Source organism: Ornithodoros turicata, chromosome 4 (assembly GCF_037126465.1).
Source record: "Ornithodoros turicata isolate Travis chromosome 4, ASM3712646v1, whole genome shotgun sequence".
Taxonomy (NCBI): Eukaryota; Metazoa; Arthropoda; class Arachnida; order Ixodida; family Argasidae; genus Ornithodoros; species Ornithodoros turicata.
Window position 1 is genome coordinate 54209595 of NC_088204.1, and position 18937 is coordinate 54228531.

Here is an 18937-nt window from a genome sequence, read left to right on the forward strand (position 1 = left end):
ATGCTGAGTAGATACACGAGTATAATCATCTGCAGTATAAATACCTGGCTCTGTGTTGCTTAACAGCATCGGCAAGGGTGGGCTTCTCACCATACGTTGTTGAGCGGGCCGGCTGAGCCTTGAACACTAGTGCCTTTTTTGCCGATTCAATGGTTGGGTACTGTTGCATGCGGCTCAAAACTGCATTAGTTAGTGTCACTGTGTAGTCTGCACAAAAGGAGAAAAATCCGTAATTATATAATTCCAAGGACACAGTTATTACATGTTTTGCTAAGTCACAATGTTTCTCATTGCATGCCTAATGTTTGTATAGCTTACTGTGTGTGGCATTTTCTTTCAGTGGGACGGCAAGCCACGTCTTTTTCACCTTGGATGGTTTCAGGCGGTACTGCTTTGCACCATCTTCCACCAGCTGGACGCGGTCTGCATTTTCGTTATAATGCAAGATTGCTAGTTGTGTTCTGACAAGAAACAATGCATATTGCTTGTGATTTCACCTTGCTAGCTTCTTCCTCTATAACATCAGAACCTTCAAGTGCTATTATTACCTCGCACGCATTCCAGCATCTGAGAAGCCATGTGTTTTTGGCAGAAAATGAAGGGGAACGCTATGAAATGCTTCCAGGCCAAATGTCTGATTTGTAGATGACAGCATCGGAATGTCTTCAGAAGTGTAGGAGCCATCAGTATATCATGCACGCGCATGTAGGTCTCACTTTCTGGAATTATATGTCATGAAGTTTTACTACACATCATTCTTTATAGATTTTCAATTGCTCACCTTCCTTCAGCCATTCCCTTGGTGGGGACACTGGCCCGTGGTAGCAGACAGGGTACCGAGGGTCTTCGTGTTGATGGACGTCAACGATATGGTTCATCAAGGACACCCATTTAGCCCGGCACAGTTCACCATCATCCCCACTGGTTTTGGGGCACCAGTAGGCATGCCGAACTATACTCTCGATCCACAGCTGCACCACCTGATGCTTTGCTGCGCGACCGAGAGCAAGAAGTTTCTTCTTGATACCTGTTGTAAGCACACATGTAAAATTTTTCTGTAAGCTTCATTTTCACTGTGATTTCATCTTTGACAACATGCCACACATCAAATCGATGCTGAATGTGGGGGCACAAGTCTCTCATCATGGCTTTGATGCCTGTGTGCCGATCCGTGACAAGCATGTCTACTACCATGTCATGCCCCTCGAGAAATGCAAGACACCTTTGTAGCCCATGCTTCTCCATGGCGTTGCTGCTTGTCACCTCTGTGACCTAGTAGTTAGAAAGAAATCCAGTGAATTCATCAATGTATACTGCTAAAAATCTGTGAGGTATTAAAGCGTTTACAGGGCCGACTGCCACGTGGATTGGTCCTCAGTCTGCTGCTTTATAGGTGCATGTGACATAATGTGATAGCCAGGCTGTGTTTGCAGGTTTAAATTTTGTAAAGTCAGAAAGAATCAATAAAAATATAACAGCATTTCAAAAAGAGTTCTACCAGGAATTTGCTACCACTGATGGCCCCATAAAGTTTCTGCATTGAAATGTACTTGGCATAGCACGCAAAGATACACGTTTTTACCTTGACTAACTCGAAGTGTACAATGCGATTGGCAGTGTTCTCCAGTAATGTATACGTGCCATAGAGAGCCGTGTGACCCGGAGAATCACATCTCCCATCACCAGCAAGTGTTAAAGGCACTGGGCGCAGCTCCTCCAGCAGTTGTTGCTGCTTCGTCTCGTATACCTGTAAATGAACAGCGCTTATATTAATGTATGCTGTATGCACTGCATATGATTTTGCACTCTGTGACTTTGCACTTGTAGTAAGACATATTGCATGAGAGGACTGACTCATGTCATTTATAAGTCACACAGTCAGCTTATCCTAAATATCAGAGATACTCACATTGTTTACTGCAGGAAACAAATAACATTGCTGCGTTTTGTAGAACTGGGACCTCCTGAGTGCTGGGACTCCCATAATTTTCAGCATCCGGAGGGCTTTGGCAATGTTTGTACCAGAGAAAAGTATCCCGCAGCACAGCAAAACATTCCCCAGTGGCCTATTGCCCACCCATGGCTGGCTGTACCACAGCCTTTCTTTTTGGCAACCGCAAGTCATCTTTGCTCTTACACAGGTGCCCTTGAGAGTGATATCAGCTTCAACATCATCTCGCTGGCATGAAGGACACACTGATAGCAGCTCTCTTAAACAAGATTCCGCTACGATAAACAGCCTCTCATCTGCAGCACACCTAAAAGATATATAAAACATGAGTTTCAAAATTCAAAATGCTTCATTGTGGCACAATACACTGTATTATTGACAGAGAGTGGGCAATTGCTCACCAATCCATGCTGAGACCGGACATTTGCTCACTCGTTCTATTTTTCACCTTTTACGCTGTGTGACACAGTGAATGATAATCAGCGTTGTATTTTTAAAATCACAATTCTATTTTTCGAACCTCTTAGAAACCGTGTCGGCATCTGTGTGGTAATTATTTTACAAGAAACAAGGAAATAAGGGAAGGGAGTTGCCTCAGGACAGAAGCCGCCGATATTTCGAACAGAGACTGTTCTTCTTCTGGGCACCGTCCTCATCATTGGCATGGTATTTAAAGGGTTAGGTGTGACGTGTTTAAAGGTTCATGCGAATTGTGGGTCAACAGCCCGGAGGGAAGAAAGGGTCCGTACGGGTATATACGGCCGGAGTGAATGGCCGCTTTGTTAGAGTGTGCAGGGGATTATGTGAACCAAGTCATCTAGGCTCCTGACCGGTTACAGAAAAATGGGGGTTCACGAACACGTGGACAAAATGGGACAATAGGTAAGAATTGGCAATCATAGCGAAAGATAAGGAGGTTAGTGGTTACGTGGGGAAAATTCCAGAACGAGCAAAGGTTTTTTTTTTTTTTTTTCAATATTTGTAATACAAAGTTGTGGCATGCAGTTGTAGTGCTACTGAAGACTAACGAGACCAGACAAGAGACGAGGCGACGGTGGGGGAAGAGTAGTTGGAGTAGTGAGCGGACAGCTTGCCGTGGAGGGTGAGTCGTAGAGTAGCTCCACGGAGAAGGAGGGCGGCAACGGTGGTACAGCGTCGACGTATGCCGGCTTAAGCCGTTCTAAGGCAACAGTGTCCTCGCGGCCGTTCAGCTGAATGGTGTAAAAGTTGGGTGAACGGCGCAGCACGAGGTGAGGGCCTGTGTAGGGCGGTTGCAGGGGCTTCCGTACAGCGTCACAGCGCACAAAGACGTGTGTGCAGGAGGCGAGGTCGGGATGCTGGAAGGCCGAGGACACACGCGAGGGCCGAGATGTTGCTGGACGAAGGGCGGCCATAGTACGGCGGAGCCGCGAAACGTAGTCAGCTGGTGAGAGAGCAGTGCTGCCTGGCAACGGGCAAATGAGATCTCCGGGGAGGCGTAGGGACGTGCCGTATACCATCTCGGCGACGGAGCAGCCGATGTCAGGTTTGAAGGTGGAACGGATCCCCAGGAGCGCGAGCGGTATGACTTCTGGCCAGGGTGTTTCGGGAGCAGCCCGGAGGGCAACCTTGAGCTGTCGGTGGAAGCGCTCCACGAGGCCGTTTGACGCCGGGTGGTAGGCAGTCGTTCGAATCCGCTTGCAGCCCATAGTGTTGACGAGTCTAGAGAAGAGGACGGACTCGAACTGGGGACCTCGGTCTGACGTGATGATAGACGGTACACCGAAGCGCGACACCCAGGTGTTCAAGAGGGCGGCTGCAACTGTGGATGCAGTGGCGTCGGGTACCGGTAGTGGGGTCGGGTACAGCCTCGGGCCAACGGGTGAAGCGGTCAATGATGGTGAAGATGTAACGATGGCCGGATGATATTGGGAGTGGTCCCACCAAGTCGATGTGGATGTGAGCGAAGCGGCTGTCTGGCGCGGGAAACTGAGAAGGATGGAGGCGAGTGTGCCTGTGAACCTTAGTCCGCTGACACGGAATGCAGGCTTGAACCCAGCGCTTGATGTCCTTGTGCATGAAGGGCCAGACGTAGCGCCGAGAAATGAGTTCTTGAGTTGCGCGTATGCCAGGATGGGACAATGAATGATAGGTCGAGAAGACTTCTCGTCGAAGTGCCGCCGGAACAAATGGGCGGGGTCGACCTTGTGACGTGTCGCACGCGACAGGCTGTGTAGCGCCTGGCAGGTCGACATCGTCTATGGTTAAGGAAGACGAAGGGTCACTTCTGAAAGATGAGAGTTCTTGATCGGATGATTGGGCCTGGGCCAGTGCGTCGAGGAGCGAAGACTGACAGGTTGTCCCAATGAAGTTGACGCGACTGAGAGCGTCCGCCACCACATTATCTGCACCACTGATGTGCTGAACATCTGTGGTAAACTCCGAGATGAATGCGAGGTGGCGGGTCTCACGAGGGGTGTAGCTTGTGCTGCATGAAGAAAATGCGTAGACGAGGGGCTTATGATCGGTGAATACAGTGAATTGTCGGCCCTCCAAGAAATGGCGAAAGTGCTTGACGGTGAGATATATGGCCAGGAGCTCGCGACCGAAGGCACTGTAGCGAGTCTCCTGGGGCTTCATCTTGCGTGAAAAGAATGCTAGAGGGCGCCAAGCGCCAGAGATACGTTGTTGGAGGACGGCGCCGACAGCTGTGCTGGATGCATCGACCATGATGGACGTTGGGGCGTCGTGTTGAGGATGGAATAGAAGGGACGACGAAGCGATTGCCTGTTTGATTGCCTGGAAGGCAGCTGCCGCTTCAGGGTCCAAACCAGCACAGAGTGTTTCGAGCGCTTGGTGCAGAGCAGAGCCTCGAGGGGACTCAGTTTGGCTGCGCATGATGGCACAAAGCGCCTATAAAAATTCACCAGCCCCAAGAATTGTCGTAGTTTGGTCACGGAAACGGGCTGCGGGAAGTCTTGAATGGCAGCGACTCGGGATGGTAAAGGCATGATGCCCTGGCTGTTGACATGGTGGCCGAGTTCTCCGACTCCGAATTCGCTCTTAGCGGCGTTGATAATGATGCCGCTCTGTTGGGGAGCGGCTTGCGACGAGGAGGTCATCCATGTACGCGTAGACAAATGGTAATCCGCGAATGATGTTGTCGATGAACCTCTGAAAAGTCTGGGCAGCGTTCCGCAAGCCAAAGGGCATTCGAAGGAACTCAAACAGGCCAAATGGGGTCGTAATGGCGGTTTTTGGTATATCCTCCTCTGCCATAGGAATCTGATGGTAAGCGCGGACGAGATCTATTTTCGAGAACGTGGTGGCGCCTTCCAGATGAGCTGAGAAGTCCAAGATGTGCGGGATGGGATAGCGGTCGGGGATGGTTGCTTTGTTCAATGCGCAATAATCGCCGCACGGGCGCCAGTCCCCGGTCTTCTTTGGCACCATGTGCAGCGGCGAAGCCCACGTACTGGATGATGGCCTGATGATACCAAGTTCAAGCATGTGGTCAAATTCTGCCTTTGCCACGCGGAACTTTTCGGGTGCGAGGCGCCGCGGGCGGAAGTGAACTGGTGGGCCACGGGTGGAAACGTGGTGAACAACGTCGTGTTGTACGGGTTTCGTCCAGTCGGGTGGTTGAGTCAACGCAGGGAAGTCCTTCAGTATAGAGGCGAAGGGGACGTCCGGCGCAGTGCAAGATAGTACGCGGGATGGTGGTGCAGGGAGGTTAAGGCCGCAGACTGACAGGGACGTTGAGCGATCAATGAGGCGCCTGCCGTTGACGTCAACGAGCAGCTTGAAACTGTTGAGAAAATCTGCTCCGAGAATTGCTTGGGTGACGTCGGCGACAAGAAAAAGCCACTTAAAATCTCTTCGGAGCCCGATGTTGAGGGTTAGAGACCGTTGGCCGTAAACGGGTATGGTAGAGGCGTTGGCGGCTCTTAGGCTGAAGCACTGCTGTCGGGGTCGGCGTGAAAATTTGTCGGCGGGTATGACGCTTACTTCCGCGCCCGTATCAACGAGGAAGCGCATCCCGGTGGTACGGTCAACGATGTGGAAAAGGCGGCTGCTGGTGGACTCGGGCGCGCTTGTCGTGGAAAGGGTTTTCGGCTGTCGCGACCACGAGCAAGGTAGGAGGCAGCGTCGTGCATCGGCGCCGAAACGGTGGTGGTAGTGACAAAGTCTGCTGGAGGTTCGGGAGCAGGAACGCGCAGGGACCGATGGGGAGTCTGCGCGATGGTCAGCGCGGCAGGAAGTTGATGATCTTGGTCGGCATAAAAGGTTTGCGACCAGCTGGGTAAGGTGACGAACCTGCTGAGACAAGGCGTGGGCGGAGCTTTCGAAGCTGACCTGGGACAGAGGCGGAGCGGGCAGTTCCGAGAAGCCGGAGGAATTGACGACTGCCATGTCCAGGTCCGTCAGGTATTGTCCAAGGTATTGTTCGGGTCACCACTGTAGTGCTACTGAAGACTAACGAGACCAGACAACAACATGGCGGTGGAATTGCCAGGTCAGAGCGAGAGCTCGGGCTGAGCGAGGCAAGGCTATTTATTATTCGCGCCTTGATGTGATGGCGCTGGCAATGCCGCCACACAGTAAAGAAAGCAGAAGGCAGTGGCCATGCAGAACATAACTGATGATAATGGAGATAGAAGGGAAAAGCATATTTTATTTGTGAAGTGTTTCCAGGGTGCCTTGTGATTTGTTGATACCGGACGGGTGAAGAGCGTTGAACTTGTATATGAGATAAGACACCCTATCACGTCTGTCACGTGTGGATCTAAACCCGGTTTCTAGAATATATAGTTTAATGTTGTCAAAATTGTGGCCAGGAACATTAAAGTGTTCGGCGACTGCTTTGGGGAGTTTGTTGGACGTGTCGGTTCTGTGTCCGGTAGGGCGGTTGTTCATTTGTGGGCCGGTTTCACCAATGTATTGCATAGAGCAGTCGCCGCATTCAATGCAGTATATGACATTGGAGCTTGTGCATGTGAATGCGTGGTTAACGGCGTGGGTGTAATTGCTCGCAGTGCTTTTGATGGAGTTAGCGTGTTGAACGTGCTTGCATGTTTTGCAGCGCGGGAGGTTGCAGGGTCGTGTTCCCGTGTACGGGGCGCTCGTTTCGCTGATTTTGGCGTTGACCAAGGAGTCTGCTAGGTTTTTTGCGCGTCGGTATGTCACCTGTATGGGATGGGTGAATATATTGCTAAGTCGGTCACTGCTTTGGAGGAGGGGCTCGTGCTTCTGTAGAATGGCTTTGATGTTTGGAAGTGCGTGGTTCTGGAAAACCGAAAAAATCCTGACGCGTGCCAAATAAGCTTCATCACAAGATATTCTAACGCACTTCCAAACATCAAAGCCATTCTACAGAAGCACGAGCCCCTCCTCCAAAGCAGTGACCGACTTAGCAATATCTTCACCCATCCCATACAGGTGACATACCGAAGCGCAAAAAACCTAGCAGACTCCTTGGTCAACGCCAAAATCAGCGAAACGAGCGCCCCGTACACGGGAACACGACCGTGCAACCTCCCGCGCTGCAAAACATGCAAGCACGTTCTACACGCTAGCTCCATCAAAAGCACTGCGAGCAATTACACCCACGCCGTTAACCACGCATTCACATGCACAAGCTCCAATGTCATATATTGCATTGAATGCGGCGACTGCTCTATGCAATACATTGGTGAAACCAGCCAACAAATGAACAACCGCCTTACCGGACACAGAACGGACACGTCCAACAAACTCCCCAAAGCAGTCGCCGAATACTTTAATGTTCCTTGTCACAATTTTGACAACATTAAACTATATATTCTAGAAACCGGGTTTAGATCCACACGTGACAGACGTGATAGGGAGTCTTATCTCATATACAAGTTCAACGCTCTTCACCCGTCCGGTATCAACAAATCACAAGGCACCCTGGAAACACTTCACAAATAAAATATGTTTTTCCCTTCTATCTCCATTATCATCAGTTATGTTCTGCATGGCCACTGCCTTCTGCTTTCTTTACTGCATGCCACAACTTTGTATTACAAATATTAAAAATTAAAAAAAAACTTTGCTCGTTCTGGAATTTTCCCCACGTAACCACTAACCTCCTTATCTTTCGCTATGATTGCCAATTCTTCCCTATTGTCCCATTTTGTCCACGTGTTCGTGAACCCCCATTTTTCTGTAACCGGTCAGGAGCCTAGATGACTTGGTTCACATAATCCCCTGCACACTCTAACAAAGCGGCCATTCACTCCGGCCGTATATACCCGTACGGACCCTTTCTTCCCTCCGGGCTGTTGACCCACAATTCGCATGAACCTTTAAACACGTCACACCTAACCCTTTAAATACCATGCCAATGATGAGGACGGTGCCCAGAAGAAGAACAGTCTCTGTTCGAAATATCGGCGGCTTCTGTCCTGAGGCAACTCCCTTCCCTTATTTCCTTGTTTCTTGTAAAATAATTACCACACAGATGCCGACACGGTTTCTAAGAGGTTCGAAAAACCTCGAAAAACATTGTGATTTTAAAAATACAACGCTGATTATCATTCACTGTGTCACACAGCGTAAAAGGTGAAAAATAGAACGAGTGAGCAAATGTCCGGTCTCAGCATGGATTGGTGAGCAATTGCCCACTCTCTGTCAATAATACAGTGTATTGTGCCACAATGAAGCATTTTGAATTTTGAAACTCATGTTTTATATATCTTTTAGGTGTGCTGCAGATGAGAGGCTGTTTATCGTAGCGGAATCTTGTTTAAGAGAGCTGCTATCAGTGTGTCCTTCATGCCGCTTCGTAGCTATTAAAGGTATGTTTTGAAAGTAAATGAACAACAGATATGTGCCCTTAATAATGGTACACCCATGCTCCGCCTTTATCAACATACCCTACTGCCACGTGAGTCCTACGATGCTTCTGTGTTTGTGCGCATGTATGAAGTATTTATACTAATAAGAGGCTGTTGTCATGGGTGCGGTTGCAAACATGACCCACAAATTTGATGTTTCCCAGCAGTCATCTCCCACCCCACCCCGATGCATAACGAAGTATACTTGTGAAATATACTTTTTCTATTCCACTTGCACGAACCACCAAACACGACACATATAACTTGCAAAAACAACAAGCACGTCAGAAACCGTGGTGAGTATTTATCTTTCAGTCAGTGGACAATTGTCCGGTGAGCAGATGTCCTGGATCCATTATTGACCTCTGATGAGATACAATCAACACAATGAAATGTCTCACACTTACGTTTTACGAGTATGGGATGTATGCTGCAACCTGAACGGCTCCTCGTTCTCAAACCTGAAAGCATCAGTAGATTATTTGCATTCATAATTTGCGAGCAAATCGACAAATAAACTGCACTAATTTTAGTCATGTAAGCTTACTCGTCAGAGTCTGTGCTTTCTGAGACACTGGAGAGCTGAAATGTTGTGTCATGCGGATCACGTGGGCTGCAGAAAGAAAAAAAGAAACATTTCATGGAAACTGCGTTCAACAAGCAAAGCAACAGGATTGTTCAAAGATTACTTTGCCCAGTATGTTATATGAGGTCCCTTCGGTTAATACGTATTTTGACGTAAATAATATCCACGCGCAGTTTTCTGTCCAATTTTTTTCCCCCGTTTAGAGTGCATACTGTTTGTCTGTACTAAGCTACGTACTATTCAGACTCAACAGTTATGTTGAGCTCCTTTGGTATCGGGGTGGAGCTCCTTAGCAACGGTTGGCTGGTGTCGAGAGGCAAGGCAGGAACCTGTGAGCTTGACATGTTCGGTGGTGTTATCTCAAAGTGGCTGCCCATGCCGCTGTCGCCACACTCGGGCATGCAACTGCTGCTGCTTGCTGAAACCAATGACACCTTACTGGCAGGATTTACAGAAGCCTGTGAAGACACTCTAGGACGGTGCAGATTAGTCTGTGTTCCTAAAAGGCATGTGCGGTTTGTAATATCCACAAACAAAACTAGATGAAGAAACCACATAATACAGAATTTAGGAACATAGATGTGCATACCAAGAGTGCAAGTTGGAACAGCTGTCTGTGTGGCCTTGTCGGTAGCTCCTGCGCCTTTGTCTGGGTTGTATAGCACAAGTGTATACTTGAACCCGTATTGGCTTACAGTTTGGTAGGGTATCAGGGGTTGTAAGGGCAACCCGTCAAGCACCAGCACGTTGACTGTAAAAGACGTGGAAATCAAGAGCTATGCTATAGGGAGCTTTCACCTACGTCACTATGTGACGTGACATTCTCGTAAGCTTTTCCCACTGATGGTCACTTTTCGTGCTAGCGGCGTTGATGATGAGCTGTGCTATTTTTCGATGCGACAACCATAGATTTCGTAAAAGAAAAATGTGAGAACGAGAATGACGAAGCGTCTTTGGGATAAAAGAAGGGTACGGACGCGTCCGCATTTCAAAACACCATTGAAGGCTTCGTTTTCGAGCAGATGTTAGCATCCTATAGTTAGCCACCACATAATTACACCCTGTATTTTCTATATTTGATGTGCAATGTGTTCATAGCAGTGATGTATTGACATGGTGGGAGAAGTCACAAAGTGATAAAGTAGAAAATAAATCAGACAACATAAAAAGGAAAAAAAAAATAAAATGTGGTATTTATGGTAGTGTTAAACTAATTTCTCAAAGTGAGTTTAATCATTGTTGCAGTTGAAGCTGTCTTTGTCACGGCATGTTAATGAACTAGATATAATATTCTACATAGATGTTCGCATCAATGAGCGGGAAAAGGTAAGCAGATATGTGACTGAGTTGCTATACATGTCTGCTGGTGACGTACCGTCATCAGATATTGACTCTGGCACAGGAAGGAAAGTCCCTCTGCTCTCGCATCTTGCTCCCTCTGAATTGTCTGTCACTAAAAGGGTAAAAAACGATCAAGTGAGATGAAAGATACAGCTGTTGCAAGATATGTGCAATAAGTAAAACGCAAAATAATAAAATCCAGTCCTCGTTTTGTGACAATAGAATGCAGCCAAAATGCAAGGATATGTATATTAGCGTGTGAACCGTAATATTTCGATCTTGCGCGTTGTGCCAAGTGAAACAGCTGTTGTTGCCATCCCGCCAGCATACTATTCAACCAGGGACGGAGTCTGGGGGAGGGGATCTGGATGTCGTGACCCCCCACACACACTCAATTTCAGTCGTTACACAGAGTTTCAGTTGACCCTGGTAGTGGAATAGCATGCTGTCCAGGGCAGCCCCCCTCCACCCTCAGAAAAAAAATATCCTGGATCAACAGCAGTCAAACGTTGGTTATTTTTCGCATGTGCGACGTCAAGACATAGCATGGAACTCACGATGTTCGGCTGGTTCGGCGATACACGATTCCGTTTGGGACAGCACCTGGCAGGCCTGGAAAGGCGATGTACGCAACAATTACGACATGCGGTTGGTTCAGTACTCATTCGCGGTGCGCCCGCGGCACACGGTTCGGGGTTTCGCGGGCTCATATAAAATATACTGACCTCAGAATTATGCACATCAGATTCCTTACTGATGTTAAGACCGTTGTCGCCAAAAGTTGCTCCGAAGATCGTGGGGACGGCTCCTACATCGAGCCGCATCTTCTTTGGCGCCATCCCGAACCGCGCTTGCAGAAGATCCCTGACCATATATGCGTCATCAGCGAAATGTGCGGAACACACTCGTTTCACATTCAGGACTTTCGTTGAAGACGCTTCGAGTGTGTGATTCTCGATGGTTGCTTCCCATTTACGCTTCGTCGCTTCGTCTTCGGGGTATAAAAACTCAGATTGCCATTGACAACAGACCCAGGCACGCTACAATAGATTCCACCATTCGGCATGTTAGGTGTAACGATGAGAAATTCACGAAACACAGAACGATAATGTACTAGGCAAGCTCAAGGCGCCAAGTGATTTTATTTAGGTGGAGTCATCCCAGCTTCCCTTTGCTCTCGAAATGAGGACGCAAAGGTGGATTGACACCGTTTCTCTAAACCAGCAAGTAGGCCGCTTCTTACAATATGCGTCTTTCTCTTGGCAACTGAAAGAAAATGTACGAGGGTTCCACGATCTCCAGACACTTCTTAAAGTCGTCTGCTAGCGCGCGCGAAAGCAGGGAAAGCAAGGGATTGCAGTGGTTATCGAGTTCATTTTCACAATGAACAACGTCACACTGCTCGTGTTGTGAGTGTATTTGTAGCACGACGCAATTTCACGATGACAGGAAAGTGGTCACTTCCTCGTGGATTCTGTTCAATTGCACAGTCTAAACAGCTAAACAGGGAGGGACTGCACAGCGAGGTATCTAGGCAAAGCTTTGTGTCGCTGCATTGACGTAAGTAGCTTGTCCCGTATTGAGCAAGCAAATTGACCTTGACTTCAGAACCCTTTCCAGCATTTTCCCTCTGATGTTTACGCAAATCGCTTTTTTTATCGCAAAGAATAAGAGAAGGTTGAGCCAGCTGGTCCCAAAGATGATCAAACTCTCTCTGGTAGATTACTACTGAAGGGGGCAGGTAGAATGAACACATTGTAATGACCCTGTCGAGGCATATTTGTACAGCTACAGCCTCAAAGTCTGCAACAAGTGGAACGGAATTGGAAAGAATGGACTGCGGAGTATTCAGAGCCACACTTCCAGATGAACGTGAGGTGTCTGTACGATCCTTTCTGAAAACATAATATCTTCGAAACGGGTTTATACTTTGTTCGTTCAGGTACGTCTCTTGCACGCAGAAACAAAGTTTTGTATACAAAACTTCAGAGTTCAGGAAAAAGGGCACCGAAGTATACTTCGGTGCCCTTTTTCTTGAACTCTGCTTGCGCCTTTCCATCTTCCCTATTGAAAAATCCTACAAGCTTTCTTACAAGATTAGAGTTTGCTCTTAGGAATTCTCACAGAGGATGTGGATTCCTACAGACATTCTTTCAGAGAACATATTTTCTCACAGAAAATCCTTTAAATGAACTTCTGATGGTGAATTTCAAGGATGTTTTTTTGTGAGAAGAGGTGCAGAGCTCTGTGAGACCTCTCACGGCTTCTAAGATCTGTAACAGAACTCTTTCTCATAGAATTTCTCACAGCAACCCCATCTGAATCATGTGACAGACTGGCGCCGTGTTTCTCTCTGTACTAATACTCTCTACTGTGTTTCACTCTCTCGGACTGGCGCCGTGCCTCAACGAAAGATGATGTAGTAGACCGTGGCGTTCGTGGTGTTGGTGGTTTGACCATTTGGCGCCGCCATTCAAACACATGTAGTGAACGGTGCAGGAGTCTGCTGCGAATACTCAATATGCGTCCACGTAAACTACATCGAAGATGGCATGCATGCGATACTTCACGCGAGTTTATCACGGAATCTGAGACAACGACATAGGAAGGCCTCAACAAGAACATTAAACTGGCGTTTTGGTATGCTGAGGACGGCACCGTGGCTGGAACAGGGCAGAAGTAGAAATGCGTGGAGGTAAGCTCAGTTATCTCATTCAATGTGGTTACTGCTCCTCAGGAGTACGCATTTCTAGAGGGCATTGCATTTGTGTAATTGAGTACAAGCGTCTTGTAGGTTTACAGCTTTATCTACTTTTGTGCAGAAACCGAGAGCGACCTTATTACGAGTGGAAGAAAATATACCCATACCTCGTGTTTTGAAGTGCAAAAATTTATTTCAGTAAACCAGTTCCTCCCATTGTTGCGACTGGCCGCCGAATCCGTCCATGCATCGCGTCAACTGTAGCCAGTTTCATGTTACTGTTTGCGTGAGGTGTTCGGTCCAACGTCCAAAATTTTAAAATGATTGAGGTATATAAACTAACGGTAAGGGTACGCTGATATCGGAAGTACTGTACTAAAGCTTCCAAAATTGTGTATTTAGAATATTGTTGATCTCCCGGTGAAGAAAATTATATATTCCCCAGCAAACCATCAAATGTCGTATTTGTTTGCTAGTTGTAGTATCCTCCACGCCTCTTCATTTTTTGGTAGGAGTGGGAGATGAGGAAAGTACGACAAACACTTACGAATTATACAGAATGACATTTCTTGTCTTGCAATTTATGTGCTGTGCATGGAATTCATGCTGTATTTGTTTAGGTCTTGCTCGGTTGTGTATTTGTATTGCATCTTTTTTACAACTTTCTTGCTCTGCAAGTCAAATTATGCTTTATGCTCTTAGACAATCGCGTTTGTATGGTGACCCAAAATGCATGACTACTATGCATCTTTATTTGTAGACGATTTTGTTTCTGTTTTTACGGACTTAAGACATTCTGCATGCTGAACATTCTGTACCAAACGTAAGACCGTATAAACACCATGTAGATGTGTTTACGGTCTTACGTTTGGAACAGAAGGTGCAGACTACGGAAGGTGCATAAAGCAGAATGTGTTAGGTCCATAAAAAGAGCATGAAAATTAAAGCAGCGTTCGTTATCCTCATATTGGAATTCTATATGTCTCGCAATAATGATCTCTACACAGCGATATGCCGTATCATAGCTAAAACAGCTTATCCCGCACAGTAGTCACCATTACCTGCGAGTATAAATTAATACTCCGACTGAACTGAGCGTGTGTATCACAATTGGGGTTTTCTGGCCTAGATTATGATTTTTATTGCACCATATGCCTGTATTCTAAAATGTGTCCTCCTTCATCCAATTTACGCACACACATGCTTTGCCTGCTTTTCCAAACAAGAGCATATGTAGCATCGTAATGTCACAATTGACATTATGACGTTCTTACTTTCTTTTCTTTTTTCTTTCAGATGCATATAAACGATATCTTAATGAGAGGCCCTCAGATTCACCGAAGGCTACAAGGCTGAGTTCTTTTGTTCTGCACATGCGATTTTTTTACGATTTAAATAAAGAGTGAACAGATTACACAGATTGTCACTTGGTGTAGAACATCATTTCTTTACTGTCTCCTGCAAATCTTATAAGAACATTTGGACAGAGTCTTGTGAGAACCAAGCTATAAGAATATCTATGAGATCTCATAGAGATCCGATGAGAAATTCTATGAGAAAACCTGTAAGAATTTGGGCAATAATCCCATAGAATTTCTCTTAGGATTCTGTGAGATGTTTCTTGTGAGAATTCCTGTAGGATTTTTCAATCGGGGTACTGGATGTTTTCCTCTGCCTTGATTCTGAGGATTTCTTTCGCACCTTTCCATCAGGGTCATGACCTGGAGTAGACAGGATGGTCATCCTTACAATTTGTACACCGCACTTCATTTCGGCAGGAATCTGCTGGGTGGTCTGTACCAGAGCATTTGGGACATGTTTCCTGTCCACGGCAGACCTGAGACTCGTGCACGAAGCGTTGACACTTGAAACAACGCCGCGGGTTAGGGACATAAGGTCGCACGTGGCAGTTGACGTAACCAGCCTTAATGGTTGCAAGAAGCTTGTGTAGTTCAAAGTACAGAACAATGTGCTTAGTTGCTATTTCCTTACCGTCCCGACGCATCACTATTCGCTTTGCTGCCACGACACCCTCTTCCCTCAGGCCTTCCTCAGTCTCAGAGTCGGTGCATTCGTGAAGCTCACTTTCCGAGATCGCGCCCCTGACAATGTTAAGGTTTCTATGTTTTGCAATGGACACCAGTATACCAATTTTCTTGGCAGCTTGGAGGGCCGAGCTTTGCTCCCTTGTCTGGACATCGATTTGAAGGTCCCCAGATCACAGTTTCTTTGCAGTGTAGGTCTTTCCCATCTATTTCTCTATTTCCCTGGCAATGACAAAGGTGACATCTTAGTGAATGGCTTTGTCTCGTCTTCAGCATGGAGTACCAGGAATTTTGGAAACCATGGTTCTGGAGACTGGCTGAATGAGCTCACTGGTGCTTCGGTGCAGCGACGCTTATGGCGCTGATCATGTTTTTATGAGCGGGAAGAATCGATACAAAGAAAGAAGTGTGTGTCGCCAGCCATCGAGCCCAACGAGGGAACGTGTCTGACACGCTAACAGTTGCAACCGCACTATACCCAAGTGCAGCTTCTGGAGAGTGAAATACTGCTCAAGGTTGGCCTTAGCCGCCAAAGAAGGTGAAACGGAAAAGTAGAGAAAGAGAAAGCAATGAAAAGGGAGATGGCGACTACCTGGGCAGTCCTGGACGGACCTTCTAGGAGCACTCGTCTATGGGAACCAGGGGCCAAGGCAGTGTGTTATCTTCCTGGAGGGGCCTCGAAGCGTCCTAAACAACATCCGGGTCCACTCAACTGTCAGGATCCCCCTTTCCCCAGACACGGGAAAGCCACGCACAGCTGTACGTGGGGTCTACGACTCCCACGGTGACCCAACCGCAGTGTGGGAACGGGCTACTGCGACAGGCACCGCCTGCCGGGCGATGGGGGCGCCAAGCTTCCGACGCCGGGCAGACATATTCAGTGATCGCTAATGAACACACCGCGAGTATCGCTCATTTCTCCGGCACTTCAAAATCGGCATATCTGACCTTTAAGTAACACATGGCGCCAAGGAGTACATTACAAAATGATTTAAATGATTAAAAAATTAAGAGGTACACACGCCCTCACATGCGGTACGCATAGCGCGGAGCAATTTAGGCCTACTCGTTGGGGCGGTTCTCCTCCTCTACGACATAACAGCTCCAAGAAGCCACACTGCACGACAAACTCGAAAATTACATGCCTTTGAAGAGTTCTCCTGGCCGCTTCTGCGGGACTCGTCTCGCTTATGGGGGCTTGTCAGACCTGAACCAACACGGCGGCTATCTTCACAGATTGAATGGACGTCGGGCTTGATGGGGTCTTCCCTCCCCTGCCGGTCCTGCCGTGGTCGCTCCGCTGGCCGTGGCTTTGCTGGAAGATAGATCATCTCTCCTCTCTCTCTCCCTCTATATTTTGTGTGATCTCCCGGCCTCCTCGTCTGTAATACCATTGTGTGCGAGCAGGGGGAGGTTCGGGTTCAGTCTCTTCACCTTCTGTCCAATCATTCATTTTATCCTTCATAACTATCAAGTTACCACATACCCTACCCCTACCCTACCCATCGCGAGCGTGCATGGTCATGATATACGAATGGCGAACACACGTACGGGGCACAACGTGTGGATGAACGCTCAGCACTGCATCTCTCCTTCATCGTTGCGACTGCTTGGTGCTCACGCTTCTTTATCTTTTCCACTACCTTTGGGTTCCTGTTCTTCTCCAACTTCCGTTTCTTCCGCAGAACGTAACACCAACCACAGAAGATGAATAACTCACCCATTTGCGACATCGCGCCTGCACGTAACCCAGGAGAAAATACAATGTAAAAAAAATCAGTCATAATACGACGACAATGCTTGCCTGAGAAAAGTGTTTACTTGCTTCTGAAATTCAGGTATAAAGTGCAATCTGGGCTCCTCTTATTAAAGCCTTAACATTCATGCACGAAGCACAGAGTTCGTTGTCTCCATCCCTCAGTCGTTGTCTCCAGCATGTCAGTGATCAGAACAACTGGGAATCGGAGCGAATATGAACGAAAATGCGTCGTGCGGACAGATAGTTAATTCATAGTTATAATGCACACCTCAAACGACTCCAATCTTGAGGGCGACGAGCGAGTTTCTTTAAAGGCCGTGCAGCATCGTCTCCTGCTCTCCGACGTTTGAAAACAGATTTGCCAGTGGTTGGAAGAAACGCATTCTTCCCAAGAGTGCGATCCCTCACGGTCACGGGTTCCGGTTATTGCCCTTTTGTGATAGAATGACAGTGCAGATGCCTCACGGCAGTGTTGCATAAGCGAATTTATTGACTGGTATTCGGAATCACGCAAATTTTTTTGCAGTGCATGGAGATCGCGAGAGAGCGTTCGCATACTCATGCGCCCGAAACACGCGATACACATGAGGTACTGCTTGCGACATACTTGTTTGATATCTCCAGCCCCCGTAAAAGCGGGTTACCGAACCAAGTTGCTGTGCTACCGTCGCCTTCGCCTCACTTCCGTTCCCCTGGTGGCGGCGGGGCTGCGCAGTGCCACCAGACGGGAGAGATGGCGATCCGATAAGCGCGCATCGTCTGCTAGCTCCAAATGCGTCGACGGTGCAGCGCTTTCTTCGGAATGCGGGAATGCGGAGTGCGGATGCGTGGACCAATGAATGGTCAGAACACCTCAGGGGTAACACATCGGGAACAATCGAGAAAGTGTTGATAAGATTATCAACACTTTCTCGATTGTTCCTAAGGTGTTCTTCCGCCCTCTACGCTTCCCTGCCCAGGCGAATGAGCGCAGTGATTGAGAGTGGAGGGGCACCAACGCGTTACTGAGGTCCAGTGTTCCACAGCGTTTCTTTGCCTCATTTTGTATAAATGTATTATTTCTTTTTTTAATCCTCGCCAGCAAGCGAGACTTTCTTGCTTCACATAACACCAGTAAATAAAATGAGGTAATCCCTCGCTTGTGCCAGTTTCACGGAGCAGCCGTTCTCCCTTGCATTACTGTGACACCTTTCACAAAAAGTCGACGACCGCAGGAACTGCTCAAATGTGGCCTAATCCCGGTGTACTTATGTTTCAAAAACAGTAAACAGGAACAAAGGGAAACATGTTACAATTCCCATTGCACTGAACATTCCGAGGAAAGCGCTGTCCCGTTGACGCATTTGGAGCTAGCAGACGACGCGCGGTTATCGGATCGCCATCTCTCCCGTCTGGTGGCGCTGCGCAGCACCGCCTCCACCAGGGGAACGGAAGTGAGGCGAAGGCGACGGCAGCACAGCAACTTGGTTCGGTAACCCGCTTTTACGGGGGCTGGAGATATCAAACAAGTATGTCGCAAGCAGTACATCTGGTATACACCGTGCTTAGAAGGTACGTAACCGGTATGGATGGGCCTCGCAGCCCTTGTGCCGCTTGAATTTCACGGTGGTCGAGAACTGTACCTGCTTATTGAGAAGTGTACCTTCCTTTCTTTCTTTCTTTATTATGGGATTATAGAGAGGTTAGCCAAGCTAGGGCTGGCTATATATGTACCG

At 47.8% G+C, this 18937-nt stretch overlaps 1 protein-coding gene and 1 long non-coding RNA gene across 3 annotated transcripts in view; one reads left to right on the forward strand and one right to left on the reverse strand.

The window, feature by feature from the left end:
* The window catches only part of LOC135391555 (uncharacterized), a 202718-nt gene that overhangs the window by 26378 nt on the left and 157403 nt on the right, over nucleotides 1–18937 (forward strand). The gene's annotated exons all lie outside the window — the stretch shown is intronic.
* LOC135393191 (uncharacterized) lies at nucleotides 1691–9251 on the reverse strand. Its single transcript, XR_010422522.1, has 3 exons — nucleotides 9198–9251; nucleotides 1910–2258; nucleotides 1691–1747 (listed from the first exon to the last, which is right to left on the reverse strand). It is a non-coding gene; the product is annotated as an uncharacterized LOC135393191 (long non-coding RNA).